This window comes from Chroicocephalus ridibundus, chromosome 3 (genome assembly GCF_963924245.1).
Source record: "Chroicocephalus ridibundus chromosome 3, bChrRid1.1, whole genome shotgun sequence".
NCBI lineage: Eukaryota > Metazoa > Chordata > Aves > Charadriiformes > Laridae > Chroicocephalus > Chroicocephalus ridibundus.
In genome coordinates, this window is record NC_086286.1 from 77,543,912 (window position 1) to 77,569,562 (window position 25,651).

Below are 25,651 nucleotides of genomic sequence, written 5' to 3' on the forward strand. Positions count from 1 at the left end.
AGGGAACTTCTTCAAAGCCTCCCTTTCTACTCTGGTTGTTGCCCCCACTGTTTTCCTCCTGTGATTTTTTTTTTTTTTTCTTTGGGTATTTGTTCTAGCTCTGTGGCACTGCCTGTGGCCAGAAGAGGCTCTTTTAGAGGTCCCTCTTTCACCTGGTTTTTTTTTCCTCATAACGCTGTTTACAGCAATCCTGCCTTCATGCTTGCTTACTTCAGTCTCCTCCATTGCTCACCTTCTTCTTCTTGCCCGCAAATCCTCTCATCTCCCAGCACAAATGAGCTGTTTATCCCTGAGCTAATGGATGTTCACAATGCTCCGATCATAATACCACAGAACTGCTTATATTCACGGTGATTAAAAACTGAAAAGGTGGATTATTTTTTGCCCTGCTCTGGAGAATTAGTTGTGTATTTTCACTCTGTACAATTGGAGTGAAACTCCATAGGTTGAGTTGAGTGGGGCTCAGAGGTGAGTAAGAAGCCCCTCCTGGTGTGGAAATGAAGCTTGGTTTCCACAGCTCATTCAGGCTACCTGGGCATTGATGCATAGCAGAAGGACTGTGTGTGAGAGCTATAACCAAGTGGAGGCTTACTACTAAACTAATCCCTGTATTATGTGGAGAAATGTGGAGTTTTCCCTGTTGATAGTAATAAATGCACCCCCGGGACCCCTCAGGGACACAGACCTTCCCCAGGTACCATGGGCGGTGCTGGAGAGTGGGTCTTGCAATGGCCACCCAGGTGAGGTTGGTTGATCAACCTGGGAGGGCGCACGCTCCTTCCAGAACAGAAAAGCCACATTTATTAGCTTTTATTTTCATCAGAAACTAGGGTCACTTGGTGCTGTATATAAGCTCTCGGGGGTGAGACAGCGAGAGTTTAAAGCATTTTGAATTTTTGTTCTGGTTTTGACTTAATTCATGTGAAAAGCTTACCAGCTTTCTGGTGTTTGGTGGCAGCTTGAGTGAAATAGTTTCAGTGGGAAGATGAGGGGGATGTATATCAGCTCATACTTAATATTTGTTTAAACAAGTTATGCAAGATAACTCAGGTTATTGTTAGCGAACTAGAGAAGTCACAAAAGATATCCTTCCCCAAATAAAGTGTAAAGTATATTATTTTGGTAGAAGCTCTAGGAGGTGAGGCAACAGCACCAAGCGCAGATCAATGCCTGCTCCAGACGATGCCAGCACCTTCAGTCTGCTGCATCCTGTCCCTGACCACACATTTGAGTAGAATTTGGATGGTGGCAGGACTGGAAGCAAGTGTTACCAACCCCAAATGTTTAAATATTGCAGCGGGTTTGGAGGAGAGGAATAAGGTGCTGGAGTTTAGAGCCGGAGTTACTGCATGGGTTCATTGGGCCACTGAGGTCCAAGCCTGGGCTGGTGGGAGCTGCTGCTGAAGATCTGTCTCTGCTGTCTTTTTCTTATGGAACAAATGTGTTTGTGCTTGTTAACACCTTCTAATTAAATCTAAGATATTCAAATCATGTTGGAGATCAGTTCCACCAGTGTGACTCAGGTATTTTTAATATATGTATTTTGGTTGCCCTGTCTGGAAGACTAGTTGGTAGAGTTGATTTGTGGCTAATATATGCTGTTTTGAAATTGCTGGTACACAGACGGGTGTAATAGAGGCTGATCCTAAAAATGTTCTCAGTTTTCTTCTGTTAATGTTGGCAGATGTTCCCAAGCAATACACTGACTTCTTTGTATATAGTTTTTAATCTCTTTGGCAAAAAAAAAATTAAAGAAGCAAAAGCATCTATAAAAGGAGTGGTAAGAGCTGAGGCATTGCTCAGTATGAGGCACTTGAGGCCATCCCAGTGTGCTGTTTAGGAGGAATAAGTAATTTAAAAGCACTTTCTCTCCTCTGTTTTACAATAGTTAAAGCATTAGCAGTGCTGCCCAAACAGACAAGCCCACCAACTTCCCCCCCCACCCCAGCTAAATATCAAACCCTGCTGAAGATGTGGATGCCTTCCAAGATAACTGACCTTGGGCTGTTCAAGCGCACCTGCTGCTGTGTGCAATATGTGTATGAACCAAAAATGTCAGAAACGGTCCTTTAATGTTATAGATGTGAGTCAGATCTTTTTTTCCATCAACTTGTGACTTTATTCTCTGACAAGCTTGCGGTGGTTTACGGCTTGAAAAGCGGCTCCTTAGTCTTTTGACCCTAAGCACATCACTTACCCGCTGCTGCTTTAAGGTCTCCTTATTCCCTCTGGTTCTTTGTTGTAGGAATTTCCATGTGTCAATCTTGTCAAGAATTACTTTTTAGCAATTTAAAACCAATTATCACATTTGCTAAAGAGGCAAAGCGAGGGATACAATGTATTTAAAAGCGATACAATGTGGTGTTTTGTTTTGTTTTTTAAAAAGGGGATAGGGAGGGGCTCCAATCTCTAAACCTCAATCTGAAAATTGCCTTAGCTGATGCACTTAAATTTGAGTATGTGCCACATGCTTGGACTAGAGGTATAGTACATGCCATTAGCTTTTAACAGTTCTTTGGGTTTTTGGGGTTGGTTTTGTGCAGGATGGGAGAACACGTTTAAGAAGGAAAATGACCTCCTTTTGACTCAAGGGAAGAGAGAGAACTGGATGATGATTTTTACTAGTTAGCAGTGGCTGTCCTATAAAAACAGCATAAGCTTTCTTCACAGTAGTTCTTGATTATTTTTTTTTTATTTAAGTATTTTCTTTATTGTTGTTGTTATTTCTCTCTACCAGATGTTCAACAAGAAACTGCTAACCTAATTTTGGTATTCCTATGAGAGCTCATTTATGATGAGTTGTCAGAATTCCCCAAATTAATTTTAAGTTCCTTGTTGGCACCTGTGAGTTGGGTTTCTTTGCTTGAGGTTTTTAGTACCATCTCATTTTTTCCTGATGTACAATTTCGCTTTCTTTAGGAGGAGTATTTATCAAACCAAGCCTAATAATATGGAGTAGAATAAATTCTTCAGGTCTACATGATGGCTACTTAAAGATTTGTGCTGCTTTTATGGCTTCCTGAAACTACCTGCAGTGTCCTGTCCCTCTTGCTGTAGTGTCAGAGATCACACAATACAGTTGACTGTATAGTACAAAATTTAAAAAGAATTTAGAAGTATGATATGGGGTGTTGGTTTGTTGTTTGGTTTTATTTTTTAATATAGTAAAGAAATAAATGTTAAAAGCATGGATATTTTTATATTCCGGATTTCCTGTAGGCATAAGCCTTAAGCAGTTCGTTCACTTGTCCCTCTCAAACTTGGAGCCTTTTGATCTCTCGGAGTAAATTTGAAGACGGCTGTGAATGATCTTCATGACTGGTTTTTTTCAGGAGAGGCAGGTATGCAGAGGAGACACTATGCTTTTAACCCTCCTGGAGGGACAGTCAAACTCGGTGCCTACAGATCCCAGACAACTGAGTGCTGCCAAACCGAGTCAGCACGTATGTTTTGCTGGACTAGCTGTAGCTCTTCTCTAATCTCTTTAGGGTATCAGGAGACATGGGAGATGGCAGAAAACAGTAGATGAAAGGGAAGGCACAAGGATCCAAGCAACTAGGAAGGGGCAACAGGAGGATAGGAAACATTGATAGCATTGATAGGAAACAAAGTTTTGTTGCCCCAGTGATTACAACTTGGTTTTTAAATTCAGTGACCCTTATTTCTCAGAAGTTCAAAACTGCAGCCTCTCAATACCTGAAGAAACAAATACATTTTTTAAATGAAAAATCATTGTCAGTAGACTTATTTTCAGGCTTTTATAGAGCGAAAGTAACCCAAGCTGCTTGAACTGGCAATGCTTAATAGAGGATTTTAAAACCTGATAGCTGATTTGCCTTCTAGGCATACCCAGCAATCTCCCAGACTCGCTCTACCAGCCAGTTGCGGCATTTTAGTGGCACGAGTTGACTGCATCTGCATCTGAGTAATGTTCCTCCTGAAGTCTGTCGGAAAAAACGTTGACTTGTGTGTAACCAGAAATAATGCCTTACTATATTTAAATTCACGTGGGTAATATGCAGAATGTGTAAAACAAATTTTCAGTCTCTTCTTCCCAGGAGTAGGGATTTTTAACATCTTTAAAGTGAAACTTCACTTTATCTCTTGCATTCTCCATTCCAGGAACTGTCTGCCTGGTCTCTTTAAGGTCTTGCCGGTCTGATTTCAGTAAAATTTATGGGGGCTACTTGATGTAAGAGAAATTTGGGGCTGAAGAGAGAAGAAAGGGGAGCAGACAAAACTTTTCATTCTGTTTTCTAGGCTGAGGTTTCTATCTCTGCATTTTAATCTAGCAGTTTTGACTAGTGCCAGCCCTTTCCTCTGAGAGTATCAGGCTCCGACCCTTCATATTTGTTCTGCGTTTCCAACAGCAGCAAAGGTGCCAGTCAACATGCCACTCTTTTCTGCACTTTTTCTGCACTTTTTCTGCTTTTACTGGACTTCTTCAAGATAAATGCATCCTCTAGAGAACAGGAAGGAAGGAGGAGTCAGGGGAGAGGAAGAAACCTATTGCTGCAATTTTATTTGGGTGAGAAACTTGGTGTTTGTGGGAGCTCCTGTTAAAAATTGGATGATTTATCAGTTTTGCTTAACCATCTTTTACCCCTTTTATGTTTTGTAGGTAAGTATCCTGTGTTAGTTCTCACTAAGAAGGGATGGACAAATTGTGCCGCCTTGGCTGAATTTGATATTTCCTTTTGTTAAACTGATACAGTGAAAGGGATTTATCCACCTACTATATCTAATGGATATAGTCAAGATTTGACAGTGCCTTTTTTTTGGTTCTTTTCCTTAGTGTGTTGCTAGTCTGGGGCCCGCCTTTCTGCCAGAGGCTGCTGCCCTCATAGGGGCGATGAAGTAGCGCTTTTCTGTACAGAGCTCTGAGTTGGACCTTTATGGTTATGCTGAGGCACGGTTTGTGTTGGTTTTACTCTCTTCTTAAGTACAGGAGCCTATGAGAGAGTGGAAGGGATGTGTCTGCCCATTGCAGGCTGCTTGCTCCAACTGGAGTGGTGGCCCTGGTCTTGGTGAAAAGGGTAAAGGGGGATGTAGGTGTCTTTCTCTCCACACCGCTCTTAATAGACTACCTGGGCTGACATTTTAGTGCAAAGGCATCCTGGCAGCTGTAGGCTGACTGAGCTGCAGTTCCTTACGTTGTGGACACCTACCCTCACCACAGAGATGAGGGCACCCTAAACTCCAGAAGGTTTAGCTGTGTCTACTCACACCCAGCACAACCCCCTTCTTTTCTTCCCAGTCATCTTCACCTAAACTGCTACGCAAAAGCGTCTAGAAGGAAAAAATCCTGTTCATAGTCATTTGTTTTTATAATCTTCTCTGTGTTATATGTTTGTGTGGGCTGCTAATACGTGTCCAGAACAGATCATTTCACAGCTACTTCAGAGAGTTAGGAGCTTGCAGTTGCAATAGCTCTGCTGCTTTTTGAGAGGGACTTGCTACACTCCTCATAAAGAGGAGTGAAGTGTTTGGAGAAGTGTCATTCCTAAAGTATTGCCAATACTTCTATACTAATGACCTACTACTTCCATAAGGGAAATTACTTTTTCTAAGTACTGGTACGGCAAAGAATAGTCTTTTATTGCCAGCTCAGTTGTAAACACGTGCCCAGAGCTTTCTGGCTGCTGTTAGAGCGTGTACATGTTCAGTAATGGGTGCTAAGTGGGAGGAGTGCCTGCCCATAATCTCTACCAAGTATCTCACTTGGCTTTTTGCAGTGTCTGTATCCAGTACTGCCACAACGATGTATGTATTTAAATCTGCGTTGACTCAGGCTAGGTCTTAAACCACAAAGCACACAGGCGTGTTGAAATAAGGGCAGGCGGGTGCAAGGTGAGGTTTTGTGAATCTTGCTTTTCTGAGAACAGCTTCGGAGAGTGGCACAAAGTTGTGTATTGTAGAAGCTTAGGACAGGGAGGGATCTTAAATTATTCATGCCCTACAGTACAAGTTACAGCATGGCGAATGTAGTCATTACTGACCCCTAATAGCCTAACCCAATCCTAGAAGGTTCAAGGAAAGAGCACCTCCAACATCTCTTGTACACTTCAGTCGTTGGAGATCTTCTACTATCCAACTGACATCACTATTCATACAGAGCATCTCTATTATCTTCAGTGTACGTGGAGAAACAAAAGACTGAAAGGGCATAGGTCCTGAAAGCCTGTCTGTTATTCTTGCCTGCGTTACTTAAGATAGTAAAATAGACTGTCACTTTGTGCAAAATTTGCCTCTTTGTAAAAGCCTCCATCTTTCAAGGCTGCTCTTGTACTTCCTTCCCGTTCTCTCCCCTTTTGAATTGACTTGGCCGATTTCTCTAGCCGCTCTCCGTAGGTCATGGCAGGGAAAGGACTTTCAAGCGGGTTGAGGAAGAAATCGCAGATTTCAGTCTGGTTTGTCTGATCTGGAGGTAATAGAACGAGGATTTGAGGGCTCGGATTCTTCCGTTCTTCTGGTAGCAATAACCCATGAAATCTGTTGATAGATGGAGTGTTGTGTGCCCCCGTCTTCCACCTCAATTCTGGTTAGCACAGAGATAGAAGCAGCATGAAGTTTCCAGTTTCTCCCGGAGCTTAAAAAGGAGAGACTGTGCATCAGCCTTGCTGATTAATCACAGGCGCTCATGTGATGAAATTTCTCAGGGGATGGGAAAGGTTAGTTTGCTTTTAACAATCTTAAAATAGCCTCATTTCAAAGAACGTTTCCATGATTTATTTTTTTTTTCTTTAGTCAAGGATGCATAAGTACTTGCAGCATTAGTGTGCATGCGCAATACAGTTCGGGTTTTAGTTGCGTGTTGCGATCATGGGTTTTTCAGCTGAGAAGATCCTTGCTTCTTTCAGTGCACCCGGGAGCAGACCGAGACTGTAACAAGAGAGACTGGTTCCTGCTGAATCACAGCTTCATCTGTCACAGGAGCTGGGAGATGCCATGTGAAAGAGGTGGGGAAGTTTGTAGGAAGGAAAAGGCAAGGATCTGCTAGGCATCTGGGAAAGAAAATCTACTTAAGCACACGCCGTTACAAAAAGTGACTTATTTTGCTGCATAGTCATGCTAATAGACTGTGGGGTGACTGGAAAAGTGTCCAGTACGTGCAACTGCAAAGGAAGTCAATGGACTCATTGCTGTGAGCGTACTGAATAGTCAGGCCTCGGTTGTCTCAAACTGGGCACCTAAATAAAGAACACTTTTGAATTTATGTTCTCTTTGTCATAAAGTGCCAATAATATTCCTGGTGTCTTAGGATGCTGTAAAAAAAAAATGCATGCTTTGTGAGGAAAAACTCAGGCGCTGAGCAGTGCAGGGACCCATGAGTGAACTGGTTGTGTTTTCAGAGCAGGCTGGGAAGAGTATTCTGTGAAATGACAGTGAAAGTCAAAAAGAAAAAAAGTATTAAATGACTGCATTGAATAAACACCAACTGTTTTAGGCACTGAAGGAGACTGTGCTCTTATGCAAAACTTTCAGTGTGATCATGTAATTAAGAAAGAACTGCATCACAGTGAAGTCCGGGGCAGGTTAAGGGAGGGCAAGTCGTGCGCGAGCGGCACAACCAGTAACAGCTCTGGAAAGTCTAGCGTTTGTGTGCATCACTTCCTAACCTTAACATTTTTGTCATGCAAATGCGTCTAACTGATCTTTGAATATGAATCTGCAGTGAGACAAGAAGGGGGAGCAAAAGCCGAGTAGCGAAGCTTTACGTTGTTCGGGTACGAAGGAGCACGCTCAATAACCGGAGAGGTCCCGCTGGTAACTGGTGTTGCAAGTCAGCACATGTGAACCGCGCTAATTCGCTGCTGCACACAGCGCTTGTGGCGAGGATGACAAACCAGCCTTTGTGCGAGCGAGAAACCAGAGAGGCCCAGTGCAGAATGGAAATTTGGTGCTGTTGGGACTGTAGGCGTTCACAGGCTCCTCGTCTCTCTGTTCCTGCGGGTGGGACGGTGTTGTACACGCGTTGGGGGGGTGGGGAGGGGAAGGTCTGAGCCACAGGTCGGCTTTCTGAGGCGCCCAAGTGGGTTAGAGACATTGCGTTTTACACTGCGAGGAAGCCTCCCACCCTGCAGGATCTTACAACTCAAACTTCTATTTTTCTAACTCTCTGGCTCATACCATGTGGTTTTGGGTGACCAAAGTGGCTTTTCTTTTCTTTTCTTTTTTTTTTTTTAATACACTGATATTTAGGAGTCTGGTCTGTACTGTCCTAAGAACTCAGTTTAAAGAATGTGAAGCAGCTCTTTAATGGATATATATTAAACCTTACTGTCCTTTACAGGTAACACAAAGCAGAGTTAGAACATAAACAAGCGGCCCTGTGTCTGTCAGCACTGTTACTCTGTTTTATTTTAAACCTAATTATACTTGAAAGGTGTTGGGGAAATTGAAAACTTGACTTTTGGCACTTATCAGCACAATCTTAATTAACCATCACCACCCCTTTTCACGCATTTCTGTGAACAGCTCCAGTGCTATGATCTCACTTCCCTCATCTCATCTGAGAGTTAATACTCTAATGTTAATTTCTCTTAACTTTATAACCTAGGCTATCTTCTGTTTAAAAATTAGTGGGTAAAACACTTCTCAAAACTGTTTGAAGGCCCCCCTGTATGTCAAAGCATAAACTCATCAAGTCATCATTGTCCTTTTCTGACTCTCAGCAGGAGACTTCAGGGAAATACCTAAAACTCTGGAGTGCTTGCAATGGGGGTGATAGGACATTATGAAATGCACTTGTGCCGCTAAGCGAGATTACAAGATGCACAGAAGGCACAAAAGGAAAAAAACTACATATGACTTTTACTTGCTAAATGAGGTGGTTGTAGATGAAGCCTTTGTTAAATGAGAACTGAATTTTTTTTCATCATTTGTACTGACAGAGTGAAAGGAAATATAAGGCATAAAGGCAGCTGTCACATAAGGCATAAAAAACAGCTGGCAGTATAGCAGTCAGAAAAAGTTTATAAATATGGATAAAAAGGAAAACTTAAGTTCTTTGTGTTTTCTGAAAAATTTGGTTTCTCAGTGCCATAACAATTTTTTAAATTAAACATGGTGGGCTTGACAAATTATTGGAAAGAGTTCTGAAAAGTTATTTTATTAAATATTACTTCCTTTTTTTTGTTACTACTACTTGGTTTTTAGAAGGAAAGGGGAGATGATTGTTAGAGGAGATTAGGGGAGAGAAGATCTTGTTTGGCGATACACTTTTACTTGAAGTAAAAATATTTTTAAAGCCACAAAATACCATTTGATTCCTGTAAACCTCGGTGTGCTTGTATAAGCTGCTTATGAATTATAATAAAAAATAGAAAAAAAAATCCCAAAAAGCCCTTGGTCAGAAGTATTTGGAAACTTGATTAAACATTTCAAGAAGTCTAAAGAAAAGAAAAAAAACCCCAACCATTTCCTGTGCCCATTAACATTATTGTATTAATAAAAGCTGATTCAGTGCCCATACTGCATGTCCCCAACACGATGTTGATGACATTTTGAGAGAAGTTGGTAAACATTTATACTGTGCTCTGAGAAAAGGTTACATGAAAGCCTTTTGATGGAACTTGGATTTGCAATTTTGTTTTTGCTTCTTTAAACAGAAAAAAAAACAGATCAGATGTGTCTGTGAGAGGTTTTCTTCTTTGGGCTTAGTGGAACAAAGTAAAGCAGGTGATAAGTGCTGTATGTATATCAAATCGGTTTTGTATCATTGCTTCTAGACTTAAATATATGTATATTTATTTAAGAATGTATTCATATTCTTTAACGTACAAATAGTAAGAGGGTCTGCAAAATGTGTTGTTGCTTGTGGTTGTAACTTTAAGAAAAATCCATTTGTATTTCAGGACACAAGTGGACAGAGCATACACTTAACTTACTGAATTGGAAGGGGCACATCCTGTGACTGGTTTCCTGCAGTCTCCAGAGGACGGTGGTCTTTTCCATTGTCATTTTGTCTGTCGGTGTAAAATAGAGATTATCTGCCGTCTGCCATTTCCTCTTCTACCTCCCTCTCTGTTTCTGTCTGGAGAGAGGGGGGAAAAAAATTCTGCCTCTGGCTTGTGCAGATGGTTAGCGCTGCATGGAACTGTTCTCACTCCAGCTGCAGGAAGAATTTCCCAAATGGACCGTACGGTCCTTTGGTCTTATTCTGTCTTTTTGTTTGTTTTTATTTAAGACTGTCAGTGTGCTGGTTTTGTGCTGGTTCACTACAGTAGTGTGTGTTTGTGGAGATGTTCTCATTTTGTGATTCATTTTGGAGGCACTCATCTGTTAAAACAGCATGTGAAGGCAAAATTATTCAATAAAAAAATGTATGAAATATATCTCTAGTCCACTTGCGTTAGAATCCATAAAAGATGCTTTTAAGCAAGATTACAGTAGTACATATTGTACTATTGTGTGACCAAAGCATCCCTGACAAAAAAATACTGTGAAAAGATGATAGATGCCCATGGTATTGAGGGTTTTGCTGCTTTAGTAACAGAAACTTTCTGTCATCTGCCATCCGTTGTTTTAAGACCCTCTTTCATTCTACCCGGGGAGCACAATGAAGCCCAGACCTCAATCTTGTTGTGTCTCAGTACAATGAAAATCTCGCTTGCAAAACTTCACTGAAGCCTACAAAAAGGAAATGCCACATCTGTAGTTTTCTGAACACTTTTAAGGATCAGAAGGATTAAAAAAAGGGATTTCAATTTATCTGTGTATGCTTCTCCTTGCCTTCTCCCCCACCAATCCACTGGCCTACGATACCAATGTTCTGTTTCCACTCCCAGAAATCGCTGCCACCCAGGCTAACTGGAGCATCTGACCGCTGCTCTGTTGGAGAGGTCAGGGAGCGAACTGGTGTGAAAACCATGCTGACTTACTTTGTGTTCAGGGAAAAAGTGGTGTTAGTGGAACAGCCTGGGGAGATGTTGCTTGTGCTGCTCAATCTTCGAAGAAAATGTAGAATTTATCCACAAAATGAGAGATCTCAGCACCAGCCATCAGCCTTGAAATAACCAGTACTTGCACCTTTTCATTCCACTTTATCCCTTCTGTGCTTACTTGCAAGCAAATTGCATTTTAGTAGTGTATCTCCTGATCTTTAGAGCTCACAAAGCTGAAGTGGTAAGTGGAAAGCTTCATGTTTGCTAATGGAGTGGATAGTAAAGGGATTGTGAGCCCTTCTATGAGCCTGCTGAAGTCAGGAAATCAGCTGTGAGGAAGATGGTGCTGTTTCTTGCAAACTAAATAACATCTAAGTAGATCGGTAGTGTAGGCTTTGCAGGGAGTGAAGAAATTAAGATCCACTGACAAAGACCTTACTAGAAATGGTACGTTTGCAATTTTTCCTTTTCTGTGCTGCTTTCCTCCCATCCTCAGTGGAGGCTGTTTCTTTGCTTGGAAATAAAACCCGTTTCCCTGCTTGGAGTGGATGGATCCTGTCTGGGAGACCATAGCTGCAGCCTGCCCATTTTTCAAAGGGAAGTATAACTCTGGTGGAATGCTGCGCTTATACGGTAAAGGCGAAAGAGCAGCAGTGCCCAGGTGGGTGGGCTTGTTGGGTTTTTTCCCTCGTCAGTGTGTGTTACAGGGAGCTTGGGGGAGCAGAGCTGCCTAGAAGTGCTCTTAAGCAGAGCGTGCAGAAGGCAGATCGCAAGCAAGCCTGGGAGTTTGAGCGGGTGTCTGTTGGAGCGTGGGTGAGGTGAGGAAGAGAATATGGGTGGGTTTTTTTAATAAAGGTTGAGGAAAGGTTCTAGGGAGGAGGTGGTGGAGGCAGAATATATACAGCCAGGACAGGAAAGAGTCTGCAGATGGCAAAATTGTTGAAGCTAAATCAAAAACCATACCCTTGGAACGAGTGTAAAACCCACAGTACTTTGTAATATGGATGAGAGTGGATTGAAGCCAAGAGGTCAAAAAGTTTCTAACAAAACCACTGGAGGTGCCGTAAGCTCGGTTGTGTTATAATTAAATGTGTTAATATGCATTTTGATATTTCAGAATGTGCCTGCTTAAGATGTGGCAGTGCAGAAATTTTTTTTTTCCACTCGGGTTGTCCTTAAAGAGTGGGGTAATGGTTTTTCCGTTGTCCCAGTCTGAGCATGAGGCTGGTGAGACAGAGGTGAAGATGCTGAGATACAGAAAGGCTGAACCAAACTGAGGTCACAACGGCTCAGAAAAAGAGGCAGAGAGGTGGCTGCAGGCAGAAGGAGGATAGAAGCCCTTGGAGAGGGACTGAACTGGGGAGAAGGAAGCAGGAGGGAGGTTAATGTCTTGTTCAAGTTGTAAATCTGTTCAGCAACTTATGAATACTTGCAAGCACATTGACAAATATGCTTAATTTAAGAGGGCTCTGATAGTTGGCAGCCGAAGTTTCAACTGGTGGGAGAAAAGATGAGAATTTTTACCTGGGAGATGCAAATTGAATGTGGTACAGGGAGCAAAAGTTGCTGCACAGGGGGTTTTTCTGAGGTCTGTCTGGGACAGTAAAATTAAAAAAATAAATAAAAAAGAAAGAGAAAGATGCTTTGTTAAAGCGTGAGGGAAGAGATTCGGGCAGTGAAGGAGTATCTGAGTTCGGGCCCATTAGTTAGATGAGACTCACTCAAGCTGTTGTGGTGTTTTTTCAAGACAAGTTGTTGGAGAGACGTAGTGACAGGGAAGTGGAGTACTGCCTGCTGGAGAGGGATAGGGATTCTCAACGTGGGGAGCAGGAGACAGCCTCCTTTCTCCTGCAGCACTCCAGGGAATGGGAGAGGACCTGGACTTACTGGAGCTGCAGCTTATTGTGGGGAGGATCTGATTAAGCTGATAGGAGACACGCTTCAAGATTCAGTTTCACAAACCAACGCGTGAGCTATTCTTGAAGAATCAGACCCTGTTGCAGAAGGCAGAGTCATCTCTCACGTCTGTCTGAAGCAGAGGAGGCTTTGACTTCCAAGGAGATTTTGCCAGCCACAGCGATGGTGGAGCTGTGGTGTGAGTCTCCCTCTGTGAGAGGGACGAAGTTACATCAAGGTGAAGAGCAAGTTATACTTCTCTGAACCAGAACTGCGGGCCAGGTGCCATGGCGATTTACATAGGAATTACTCGGGATATGAAAAGATGGCAACCTCTCTGCCTGCTGGTCCGTATGTGCCGTCTTTGTGAAATGCACACATGGTAATATGTCAAAACACTTCTGTGTATTTTTAACTAGCTTGGAGTGGGAGATGTACAGGTTTAGGGCTCTCATGTTTGTTCTCAGTTGCTTCATGGTTTTTCCCTTTCTTGGATTAACATCTGGAGGGAGTGGTTTTTGCATTTTGGTAGGTGGGTGTTTTTTTTTGGAAGGCTGTGGTCTGCAGCAGAGGGCCAGTGAATAGTGTCAGGGAATGGGAGATGGATTTAGCCATAGAAAAACCCATCTGTCCATCTCTGTTAGGAAAGCAAGCATAATGGCAGTAAAACACACTTTCCTTTAATCTGTGTTTCTATGCCTTTATCTCAAGATAAACTTTAAAATTCAAAGTATCAAATAAAGGAATTGGATAAAGGGCAGCTATTGCCATACCCTAGAGCGTGGTGTGCAGCACAATAGGAAACTCTTTAGCGAACCTGGAAATCACAGTGAAGAAATAGGACAAATGTTCAAAAATGCTCTTAATTAACTTGCATTATCAGTAACTGCACTGAGTTGGTTTCTCATTTAAATTTTCAATCTAGAGCTCCTTCTGACTGGAGTATTTCATTATTACTGCTGCAATTTAGCCTTTGCAATTGGAACACTTCAAAAATGATGGGCTTTCCTATCTAAGAAAAAGCTGCACCAAATTCTGGCTTTTAAAGCTTAAAACTCATTCTGATATCAATGAGAAAAGTGTAGCTTTGCTATGAATCTTACTTTTTTGAGAAAGTTAGGAGGTTTTCATATTTATTTAGATAGTGATGTTTTAAAATTTGCATACAGTTCTTTGGAGTTCCACCTTTTGTTGCTGCAAATATCATTTTTAGTTTTAAATGAAAAATGATAAATACTTTTCCAGGAGTCTGGAGCTCAAGGATTAACATGGTTGAACTAGTTAAAGGTTAAATCTATTCAAAGTAAAACTGCATAGAGACTGCAAATGTTCTTGCATGCAAGTAAATCCTTTTTATATTGAGTCTGGTCTGCTAAAGACGTAACCGCTCTGCCAGCTTGCTCTGTACAGATAAGCTATGTATGTTATAGGCATTCTATCTTAGGATGCTATATTTGCTGTCCCCATTAATGCTAAGCTGAGATCGCAGTTTAATTCTGCTTTGTATTAAAATGGGAATCAGCCTTTTTGAATGGAAGGGAAGATGCTATAGAACACAGTATATTTTATACATAGGCTTCATGTCCTTGACAGGTAGAAACAGAAGTGTCTCAAGAAAATCACATGGACTATGACAGAAGTTTAAATATATCTCTCGCTTCCTTCAAGTAAATATCTCTTTAGACTTCATCTGGTAAGAGTCCTCGATAGGCTTTAGTTGAACTTGGTTACATCTCTGAGATGAAAGTATTGCACATCCCAACACCATCTTTTTGAACCAGAAAGTGCTGTTGAAACTTGTGCTTATCAAATGACTGAGAAGTCTTAATTTTGTTCCTTGATTTAGCAGACTGGCCACCCATTCCCTCATACCTAATTTTAAATAGGAAGGGTTTGCAAAACAGTGGTCAGGATGATGTTTTTATTTCATTTGACTTATACGAACCCACAGATAAAACACTGCGGAAGAGCTGCCTCGGGATTCCAAGTTCAAGTACTCACAAGTTGGGGAGTGAAAAGCGTTTGCATTGGGACAAGTTTCAATGCCCTGTGTTCTGCGAATAAAAGGTTCCTTTTTTTTCACCCAGCTACATTCTTGGAAGTGACCGGGTTGTTTTGGCTGCAGCTCCTTGGAAAACTCAGCCTGAACTCAGTGCATACAACTTCAGTACAAAAGGTCTACAGTTGCAAAGGTTTCCTAAGCAATGAAGAACAACGTGTTGGGAAGCTACAGGTACCCCCAAACGTAAACTGCTGTGTTTTTTTTCTTTTAGATTTGGGATTTTAAATTTGCATGTCAGAATTCAGTTTGGGCTATTTCTTCCTTTTCTGCTGGTACTATCATACAGCCTTTTTTTTTTTTTTTTTCCTCCTCCATATTAAACAAAAGCCAGAGTTGCTATACCTGGGTCACAATAAATCCAATAGTTAGTCTCTGACTTAACCAGATCATGGTGCTTTGGGAAAGATTTTTAATACCACAGGAGACAAGGAGGAGACAATGAGTCTTCTCTTACCTCCTTTGTAATTAGACTGTAATAAAACCTTACGTGTGATGTTTAATAGCCCTTCTAACACCATTACCAGCAATACAGCAAAGCTAGGTGCTGTTCTGTGTATAAGAGAGTACGGAGGAGAAATGGACCTACATCCCCAAGCACAAATACAGGCTGGGCAGAGAATGGATTAAGAGCAGCCCTGAGGAGAAGGACTTGGGGGTGTTGGTGGACGAGAAGCTCAACATGATACAGCAATGTGTGCTTGCAGCCCAGAAAGCCAACCACATCCTGGGCTTCATCAAAAGCAGCATGGCCAGCAGGTCAAGGGAGGTGATTCTGCCCCTCTACTCCACTCTCGTGAGACCCCACCTGGAGTACTGTGTCCAGCTCTGGAGGTCCCAACGTAAGAAGGACATGGCCCTGTTGGAGCGAGTCCAGAGGAGGACCACAAAGATGATCAGAGAGCTGGAGCACCTCTGCTATGAGGACAGGCTGAGACAGTTGGGTTTGTTCAGCCCGGAGAAGAGAAGGTTCCAGGGAGACCTTATAGCAGCCTTCCAGTACCTAAAGGGGGCCTACAGGAAAGATGGGGATTACACTCTTGATTAGGGAGTGTAGCGATAGCACGAGGGGTAACAGTTTTAAACTGAAGGAGAGTAGATTTAGATTAGCTATAGCTATTTAGGAAGAAATTCTTTACTGTGTGGGTGGTGAGACACTGGAACAGGTTGCCCAGAGAGGTGGATGCCCCATCCCTGGAGAGGTATTCAAGGCCAGGTTGGATGGGGCTTGGACCCGCTTTAGTGGGAGGTGTCCCTGCCCATGGCAGGGGGGTTGGAACTAGATGATCTTTAAGATCCCTTCCAACTCAAACCATTCTATGATTCTATGGTTTCTGGCCCACTGACTTCTTATGATGGTGACTTCAAGAGGCTGCTAGCTTATAGGAAAACTTATTCCTTCTGCTGTGGCTTAATTTCCATAATGCCTCTTCTTCCTGAGTTTGAGCCCCTGTTCAAGAGATGAGACAAGTTATGTCCCATGTTCACTTCACCAGCAACTAACCTGCCTGGATGGTTCTGCAGGTGGCAGATGTTGTCAAGCGCCATCTCTTTACATGGGCTTTTCTGAAGGGGATGCTATTCTGTGCCTTGGTGTTTTGATGTGGTCCAGAAGTAATTTTTCCAAACAAAACACAGGGAATATATGCAGTTAATGAAATCTCTGATTGCAAAGATGGGACCGAAGATGTAAATGTAGTATCAGTTTTTCAGACTGGGGACTCGATGGTTATGTAAAGGCTTAAGATAAGAGGATATATATACATACACACATATATTAAATCAGGAAAAGAGAATTCATGTAATTTGAGGCTGTTTCTAATTGCTTTTGCCATGTGATATTGAAAAGAAGATAATGACTTCCCCAACCATGGTTGCAAGATCACTAAACTGCAGCCCAGTCATCTATAAATGGAAACTTCTGTAATATTCTTTGTTTTCCTGACTAGTTCTGAGTACTATGAGAGGTGTACAATTACTGTGATTGAATCAAACAGAAACCCATCCAAGAGGCAAGCAGAGTGTTTCCAAAAATGATCCTGGTCGGGGTATAATAAGTTTTAAATCTGTGCTGTTATATTTAAAATCTGTGGCCAAAAACTTGGTAAAAACTTCAAAAACATTGTTTCTGCTTCAAAGAGAAGATTTATTTAGCTTTCAAGTAATCACAAGGCAAACATGGCTGTGGCCTGTAATTTTTATGGATGTAGTTAAAAAGTATTTTTGGAGGTTTGAGAGCTGTTGATAAAATGACAAACTACTTGTGCTTCATGAGCATTTCCCTCACTCTGGAAACTGTAAATACTCTAGATGGTAGCAGCAATAAGTTATGCGTTTCAGCCATAAATAATACATGTTTATGTTAATATATTTAATCATTAGTATGGTATCTGTGCAGGAATTATGCCATCTTCAGCCTAACATTACCCTTGTTGCTTTCTGTTTGTGATTACTTAAGTGCTTAAGAAGTAACATTCTGCTTTGGGGGAGAAGACTATGGGGTTGATGACAGTCATCTGTCATACCCCTGTCAGCTCCTTTACGGGACTTACAGGCAATTCCTGTAAGAAGTGGCTTTATCTTGTAAGTGTGTCATGGCGGGAAGGGGACTGTTTGTGGATTTCCCTTTCAGTGTTGTGCTGTCTGAAGTGACATTGCCCGGTTGCAGCTCGCTGGGACCTGGGTAGCAAACAAGTGTGCAGAGGTCCTGGAGCTCACCTCGTTGAGGAGTGCTGGTGTACTGGGGGAGAAGCAACCTCTGCCTGCAAGAGTGTGATGTGTGATACTTGATTTCCATGCCTAAATGTTCCTATTACTATATCCCTCCACCCTTCTGGGTGTCTCGGGCTGAAGGCACTTCTTAACCACCTGCTGGGTAGGTTAAAGCAGCGATATGCGGGGTGGGTGAGACCTCTCCATCAGAGCCCTCTTTGGCTGCTGTACACAGACTACAGCTGGTTTTAGATTTCCAGGAAGTCGGGGCAGCTCCTCCTACAGTGAAGTAATCCTCCTTCCCTTTCTTTTTTATTTGGTTGGGTTTGCTGCTGCTGGTTTTTTGTTTGGTAGCATTTTTGTTAATATAACCAGGGAAGCTTCTGAACTGCCACTAAGAACGAAAATAGGGCTTGTAAACTTAATCCTGTCAAATATAAATCTTTCAGCAAAACCACAGAATTTTATTTAATTTTAATCAGACCTTATTCCTCCCACATTTTTTAGAATTTTGGGAGGGTGTTGAAATGTAGCAAATTGGATACACTTTGGCCACCTTACTTTCTTGGGATAAAAGAGCCCCAGGGTTATTCCATCAAATCAGCTTTGTAGGTAAGATAAAGATATAACATGGAAAAAGATACACCTTTTAACAGACCTGAATGTGCATGCATTCGTTTGCAAGAGACTTGTGTTGCTTCTGTCACATTTTTCTTTCTTCCATACTTCCTTTGTTGTATCTTGCCTTAATTATTTTTGAAATCCCGAGAAGCAGCTGTATCTGTACCGTATCTTATAGGACAGAGACACAGTGATGTCTTGGAGCTCTCTGAAGTGCTGCAGAATAAGCTCTAAGAAGTAGAAATGAGAGAGTATAGGCTTCAGCTGAGATTCCTTTCATCAGAATATTCAGTGCTGCAGCCATCGCATAAATGGCAAAATCAGGTCAGAATTGCCAGACTTCCACTTTCTGAAAGAAAATTTTGTGTAAACCTACCGCTTTAAACTTTTGAAACAGAAGACTTTATAAACAAGTATCATTATGGTTTATAATACGGAAACCAGTATTACAATAACTATGTTGCCACAGACAGCTTATTTCAGAATTTTTCATCACTGGATTTTGTAGTATTTGTGGTGCCTGAATAATGTCTGTGTTCTGACACTTCAGTTTCTAATTGTTAGGGAGATTGCAGCGATATGCTTGCTCACGTACCCTTTGGTGTTGTCGGGTCTTCCCTTGGGCTGGCTCTTTGATTTTTACCCTGTTAAAATGAGGCGAGTGGTTATGGCTTGGCTAAGCTGGTGCTGAGGCATGTGGTCAGAGCCACGGAAGAGGCTCCTTCTTCTCCTCTTCCTCTGCAGAGGGTGTGACGAGCTGGAAGGAGGGGAGAGAGTGTGATCTTCTGACATGACAGATCAGGGTAAGGCTGGGGCAGCCACGTTGCAACAGATGGGTGAATAAGCCCCTGCTCCCTCTCTTCTGTCAGTGGTCTTAAACATAGTAACTCTTGGGAAGCCAACTGGGCAGAAGAGACAAAATTTGTGGTTAAATAACATCGTGAGCTTGGATTGATATCTCGTGGAGGGGAAGCTCCCACACACCCCTGCACAAGGTGCAAAGTGCTGGTGGAGCTTGTGGTGGCAGCGGCAGCAGCAGCAGGGTGGATTCAGAGTTTAAACTCCGCAGTTGTGAAGGGAAATGCTAGTGCAATGCTCATGACTAGTTTGTAAAATGAAACAAGAGATGTGGCTGTCTAGTGTGGTGCCTGATGTTGGAGAAAGCGCTCTGCCCTCGCGCCCCCCCCCAATGTTCTTGTAAGGCTTTATTCGCTATCCTGGTCTCATCAGTCTGTATTTTTGAGATTCCTCAGGACTCTCAAGTCCTGGGAAATGAAATCAAGAGCTTAATTCCAGCAAGTGTTTGCCTCTTCGTCAGAATTGGCTCCTTTTATCTAGTGGTTCGCTTTAGGACATGGGGCAGTGAGACAGGGAGCTCAGCTTCCAGTCTTCCTCCCAGTCAGCATCTCTGTGTCAGCATCGGCTTCTTCCCCTCCTCCTCCCGTGAATTTATTCAGACCAAATTTGTGTGGCTTTGATAAAAGGGAAAGAGTGTTTTCCACCAAACTCAAGTATTTGCTGAAGGTCTCTGCTTCCACTACATATGTCACTGGCAGCCGTAAGAAAGCTAGGATCATCTTGGCTACTGAAGCAATTTAGTAATTTATTGTGCGTGTTTCAGTAGCACTAATCAGAGCTAGATTTGGACAAAACAAATTTAAATTTCTGTTTACTTCTTCACCAGTCAGTGGAAGCATAGGAATGTCTTCTGGGGGCTTGATGAGATTTCATTGCACAAGCCAGGATTTCTCTTAATTGAATTTGACCTCTATTAGTTCGCTGTTTTAGGTTGCTTTCCTACTTTTCTCTTTATGCCTGGGAATGCAATCTTGATAGTCTGCAACCTAAGCTGAGCCTCGCAGGCTGCACGCACACAAAACGCCACAACTTCGGAGGCATTTCCTTTGACAAGACGACTGATAGATTGCCCCATTTTTGCACGGCAGAAGCATTTGTAAGTTTTTCAAGAGCAAAAACTGTTGCGTATAGCAGTTTCTTAGTGGATGGATTTGATTTGTTTCTTTTTGGGTGTGAATGGCACTGGAGATTACCTTTATGTTGTTGACGTGTAAATTTTAATTTAGCAATATGTTTAGTAATGCTTCCAGATGGTTTTCTATTTTATTTTAGAAATTAGCACTTAAGGGGTTTAATTAAAGCCCGTGGGATTTTTTTTTTCATTTTTGGTTTCTCTATTTTGTTTAAAAATATTTTATATTAGTCTAAAACCTTATTTTTAGCCTTTAAAATACTTTTAAATGGTTGGTTTCTGAATCTTAGTTCTAATGAGTTGATATAATTTTATTTTTAAATTTGACCAGCAAGATGAAGAGCAATTCAAAATTTTCTGATAAGCATGCATGAACTTTTGGTTATTGCTTTCTTTCTGTGTATTCTAATGAGTACAGTTTCGTCCTTTTGGTTGCTTCCAACTGGGAAATTAAGTTCTAAGACACTTGCCATCAGTGGATGTGTGCAAGTAAAAAACTGCTTGCAAAAGGTTTTTAAAGGTGATTTCAGCACTATCTTTATTTACTATAGCCCCCATTAAATGAGTGTTGGGAGCACTATCCACTTAAATGAGTGTTGGGAGCACTATCTACCTAAGAGAAACAAGGCATTAAGAGGGAACAAGCCAGTATGGGGTAAGTTGGGGTGCATGCATGCAGCTTGTGGGTTTCTGAGCAGCAACTGCTGTATTAAATGCTCAGCTCTTTGACCTTGGGTAACTCCATACTCTCCTGCAACTATAATGCAGGATAAAAATGTGCTTGTGGATAGCTAACACACAATATGCACCTTCTAGTAGAAGTTCACAAGCTACCACAAGTTATTACGTAGCATTTGGGATCGTAAAGTGGCCCAAGGTGCATGAAATTTAGGCTGCACAGATCATGTTTCCGTCTACAAACAAGTCTGTGTTAAACGTTTTCCATGTAGCCGTGTTGGTCCAATCTGCATTTTAGGATGGATGGTTGGTTTGAAGGGGGCCATATTCTTCCCTCATAGTAAACAATGTTTCCCAATTAATCAGGGTAAGGACTGTAGTTTTCTTTGTATGCGTGTTCAGTTCAATTCCAAATGGCGATGACATTTGAAACTTCTAGATAAACTTGCATCTATCACCAGTTATAATATGTGGATTCAGGATCTAATCACTCTCGTCTCTTGAGCTGCCACTTTTTGTTGGTCTCTGGCCATGCTGGATGTGTAACTTTAAGACTGAGCCCACTTTAAAATAGCCCATAAGTAACCAGACACTTGGTTTTGTTTGGTTTTTCACTGTTTCGCAATGGCAGTAATCTAAGATCAAAACTCAATTTTATTTTTTTATTGCCTTTCTGAATATAAATAGATAGCACAAATTTCATTCCTTGATAATGTGTCCAGCTGACATTTATCTTGGTGAAAACATAGAGGAGTCTCAGCTTTGTTGTGGTGAGGAAGCCAAAAACTTAACACTACTTGGATCTGAAGTGGTGAGAGGAAGGACAGAAATGAGAAGGAGAATTAAACCTATTCACCTATTCCTTTTTTTCTTTCCACAGAACATTCTGATGTCCTGTTAAGCAATTGTTAATGAAAAATAATTTTGCTACCACATTTTTAAATCATTTTGCAGTTTAGTAATTTGGATAAAATTTGTTGGGTAACATATACATATGATGAACTTATGCTTGTCTGAACGTAACACAGGAGCTGGAAATCAAAGCAGCACCATTAACAACTGCCCTGTATCCAGTTCAGAACCAGTGATACTCAACTTCCACGTGAAGCTTCCTTCACAGCACTGAGGGGGGCTATAAACCCTCCTGTGACGACGTAAAATTTGGTACAGGCCGTTATATGTTGCAGGGTGATAAGCTGCCAGCCTCAGCTATAAGATGAGATGAGATTCTTTGCCATCCTATTTTAAGTCTTTCTAACAACAAAAATCTGGAAATTGATGGGGAGCTTACTGAAGTTAATGGGAAGACCTTAAATTGACATCAGTGGGACTTGAACCAGGCATTTACAGTGCAATTTCTTTGACGAAAAGGTCCTTCTGTGGTATTCTTTCAGGGTACTGCTGTAAAAGCAGTGCACCTATGGCTGCGTGTAACCATTTTCAGTCCCTTTACATGTGCTCTTTACCATGAATAGTTAACAGCTCTTTGTGTTTGCTGTGTGCGTGGCTACATGTGCAGTGCTATCGCTGGCTGCTGAAGAGCAGATTTCGAGTGAAGCCTTTGGGTGTGTACTGAGAGCTCGGCTGCAGATGGGAAGTGCCTTTCCTGTGGAATTTAGATTAAAATTGCCATACATAGCATATAATTCTGCACTTTGAAAATCTAGATTAGATTGTAATAAAACAGATATTGAAATGTTAAAGATATAATTTTGCTGGATTATATCTTTCTTCCCCAAGCTCAGCGGTGTCTGTTTATATTAAAGTAACTTCATGAAATTTTTACAGGAAAAAATTAAGCGGTGTTTTGACCATTAGGTGTGAGCCTAGGGTTGAAATATTACTGCATATTATTTCCCGCAAGTTCTCTGTTCATGTATGGGTGTGTAATGCTTTTTTTTTTTTTTTTTTGAAGTCCGGATGTGTCTCTGGATATCTCATCAATCATGCTTAAAATGAATAGGTTTTTAAAACATATATATCACATCACGTGTTTTTTTGTGTTTAATTAAACATGAATCTAATACTACAGTTGTTAATCTGTCAAACTCACATTGGAGCTTATAGCCATCTGATCAAGTAAAGGAGGGCTGTATAAAATCTCATATAAGGTCTCGAGGAAGTGCATGACAAAGAGAAATCTTTATTCCTAATTTTAAATAGTATTCTAGAACTGCATAAGCATTTAGTTATTTAGCGGTTAAAGTGTTTCCTCCCATTTTGACGGTGAATTGCTGTATCTGTTTAATTTTCCTTGGATCATTTCCTGTCCACAAAAGACTCTATCTTAATTCTCAGCCTTTCTAGTAAACACTCAATAGATAGGAAGTTATAGCTTCATAATAGTCCACATCCATGTGGAAATCTGTAAACATCCTTTTATATCCCTGTTTTTTGAGATTTATTCATTAGTCATTCCTGCTACATTGCTTGCTTTGCGTGACAGCTCGGCTAGGCAGTGCGTGTAAGATAGAAACCTTCTGTCTCTATCGATGCACCAAACTAAAGCTATACAGAGAAGGTGTATCCATTTGAATGCTAAGGCGTCGTATGTAGCCTAAAAAGTAAACAGAATAACCGCATAGGCATTTTTTATGGACAAACACAAAAACTACCTACTACCCTGGAAATATTTCTTTCCCTCATTATCACTTTGGAAAAGATTAGTATCAGGAGTGGAATAAGTTGATGACCATAGATCGAATACCTCTAGTGGGCAACCTATGGTTTTACAACACGGTAAATTTTGTGCTGAGCTGGTAGCCCTGCCCATAAGGTGATCAGAGTATTTTCCTAGTTTACAGCTTCTTGTTTGCACATTGAAGGATATCGGTCTTAACCAATTAGGTCTCCAATTCATGAAGTTTTGTGCATGAGGTTCTTCCCACAGTAGAAACCCTGTCCCGTTCCATGTCACAAGCTCCAGGAACCTCAGCAGAGCAGTGAGTACCTTTGGGTCTGGGACCCCATGGCTGACCAGCCCACCTGCCTACTGAGCCTGGCATGCCTGGTCCTGGTCCAGAGGGAAAACGCAGCATCATGAAGTAGCTGGAGGGATTGTGCTTCCCTTCAGCCATAGCTTCTCTTTGGTTTTGCCCCATTATACATCGCAGTGAGGAATACGTGAAATAAAATTCTGTCAAGGGCATCTGCTCAGTTGAACATATCTCTTAATTACTTATGGATCAAGACAAATAGAAATTATCTCAGTCCAGATGAACTTTTTCTATACCTGTTAGCATAATTTCTCATCCTTATTTGGTTCAAAAGTTGAGATTTATTTCCAAGGAATTCATGTGTGTGTGTTTATACATAATGTATTAATGATTTCATCATCTACTTTCTCGTAGTCACTGACTTCATTATAATGGCTCCTAGGAGAGATGCACAAAAGATTCTGCCTGAAGTTGTCTGAATTAAGACTTTAAGGACTGAGAACCGGACAGGTCTGTGTTTCTAATTCCAGATACCATGCTGTTGACGTTCATGGTTTTAATTCCTTTTCTAGATAATTTGGCAAAGTGATGGTGAGGTTATTTTCACTAAGAAACCTCCAAATCCTGTCAGTTTTGGGGATGAAAGGTGTCTATTTCCTTTCCCCTGTGACTTCTAATCTCACTTAAGAGCTCCTAAATAAGTGGCAACCTCAAGAGATGGCTGATGTAACTTCTCTGGAGCCCAACAGCATCACTCTCGAGGCAGTCACGTCCCCTCATCTCAGCTCAGGGAATGCGACTGTTCCTTCTGCATCTCTCCTTTCTCATGCTAGCCAAAGAGCAAAGGAACGTGTCACCTTCATCCTGACTGAATTGAGATTGTGAATTCAGTATGTCAGGCCTTATTGTGCTACTGCAATGCAAACCAAAAGAGGTAACTTCTTCAGCCTATGTGCCGTAAAAACTAGCTTTCTTTGGAGAGCTCTCTTGAATCTCAGATCTGTCTGCTTTTCTGTTCTTCCTTTCCTGTTTCACTTTCATCCTTGTACTCTGTACGAAATACTTGTACTTCTGCATGTCTGCTCTGTATTATTGGATATTTGGCAAAAAAGGAAGTATCACTTTCCCAAATCCTTTTGGACAGCTGGTATAAGGAAGGCCTGATTCTTGTATTTGAATTACTGACACAGTCTCCCAATACCTCAGATTGCCAAGTCAGGAAAATCTTTGCAATGAAAACTGTTTCAATGAAAGCAATACTTCAGAGAGCTAATTCTTTCAAATAGATAAACCATGCAGAATCATAGCTATATACTACTTTCTGATAGATCTAGTGTTATCGATGAATTAGGAGTTTGGTCTTTTAAAAGTGAATTCTGACTGTCCTTTCCCTAAAGTTCACTGTAATGCAGAGTGTCATGTTGTTTGTGTTTATCGAGAATTAGCATTTTTTCTCATGTTTTGTGCTTTCCATGATCCAAAAGAACTACAGCTGGTTGGGGTTTTTTCTTTTCCCAGATAGCATTCCATTTTCATTCCTGCATGAATTAGCAGCCAAAGACGATTCTACAAGTCTCCCATTTCCTAGACTCATTTGGAGCTAGGAAAAAGGAAGTAAATGTAAAGCTAGCCCAACTTTGCCACTGTTCTTTGCTCTGACGTTGACAGTCCTACACATCCTGATATGTTATTTCCTTAAAACATTCAATCATGAATGCCCTTTTCCATTTACTTGAATGCTATTAAGTATAATAAAAGTTGCATAAAGACTTAGAGATCAGTATCCCATAATAAGTAAAAAAAAAAAAAAAATAAAAAGCAAACCCCAAAAAACCAAACACCGAAAACTTTATTTATGGGAGGATTCCTTGTG

General features: G+C 41.3%; 1 protein-coding gene across 3 annotated transcripts in view; it reads left to right on the forward strand.

Moving 5' to 3' along the window:
• FYN (FYN proto-oncogene, Src family tyrosine kinase) overlaps nt 1-25,651 on the forward strand; it is a 148,537-nt gene that overhangs the window by 12,208 nt on the left and 110,678 nt on the right. Inside the window, exon 2 of one of the 3 annotated variants that reach the window (XM_063329766.1) lies at nt 14,870-15,015. The exons of the other annotated variants lie outside the window; for them this stretch is intronic. The gene's annotated coding sequence lies outside the window, so the exon portion shown is untranslated. The remainder of the gene's footprint in view (nt 1-14,869; nt 15,016-25,651) is intronic. 3 annotated transcript variants of the gene reach the window in all.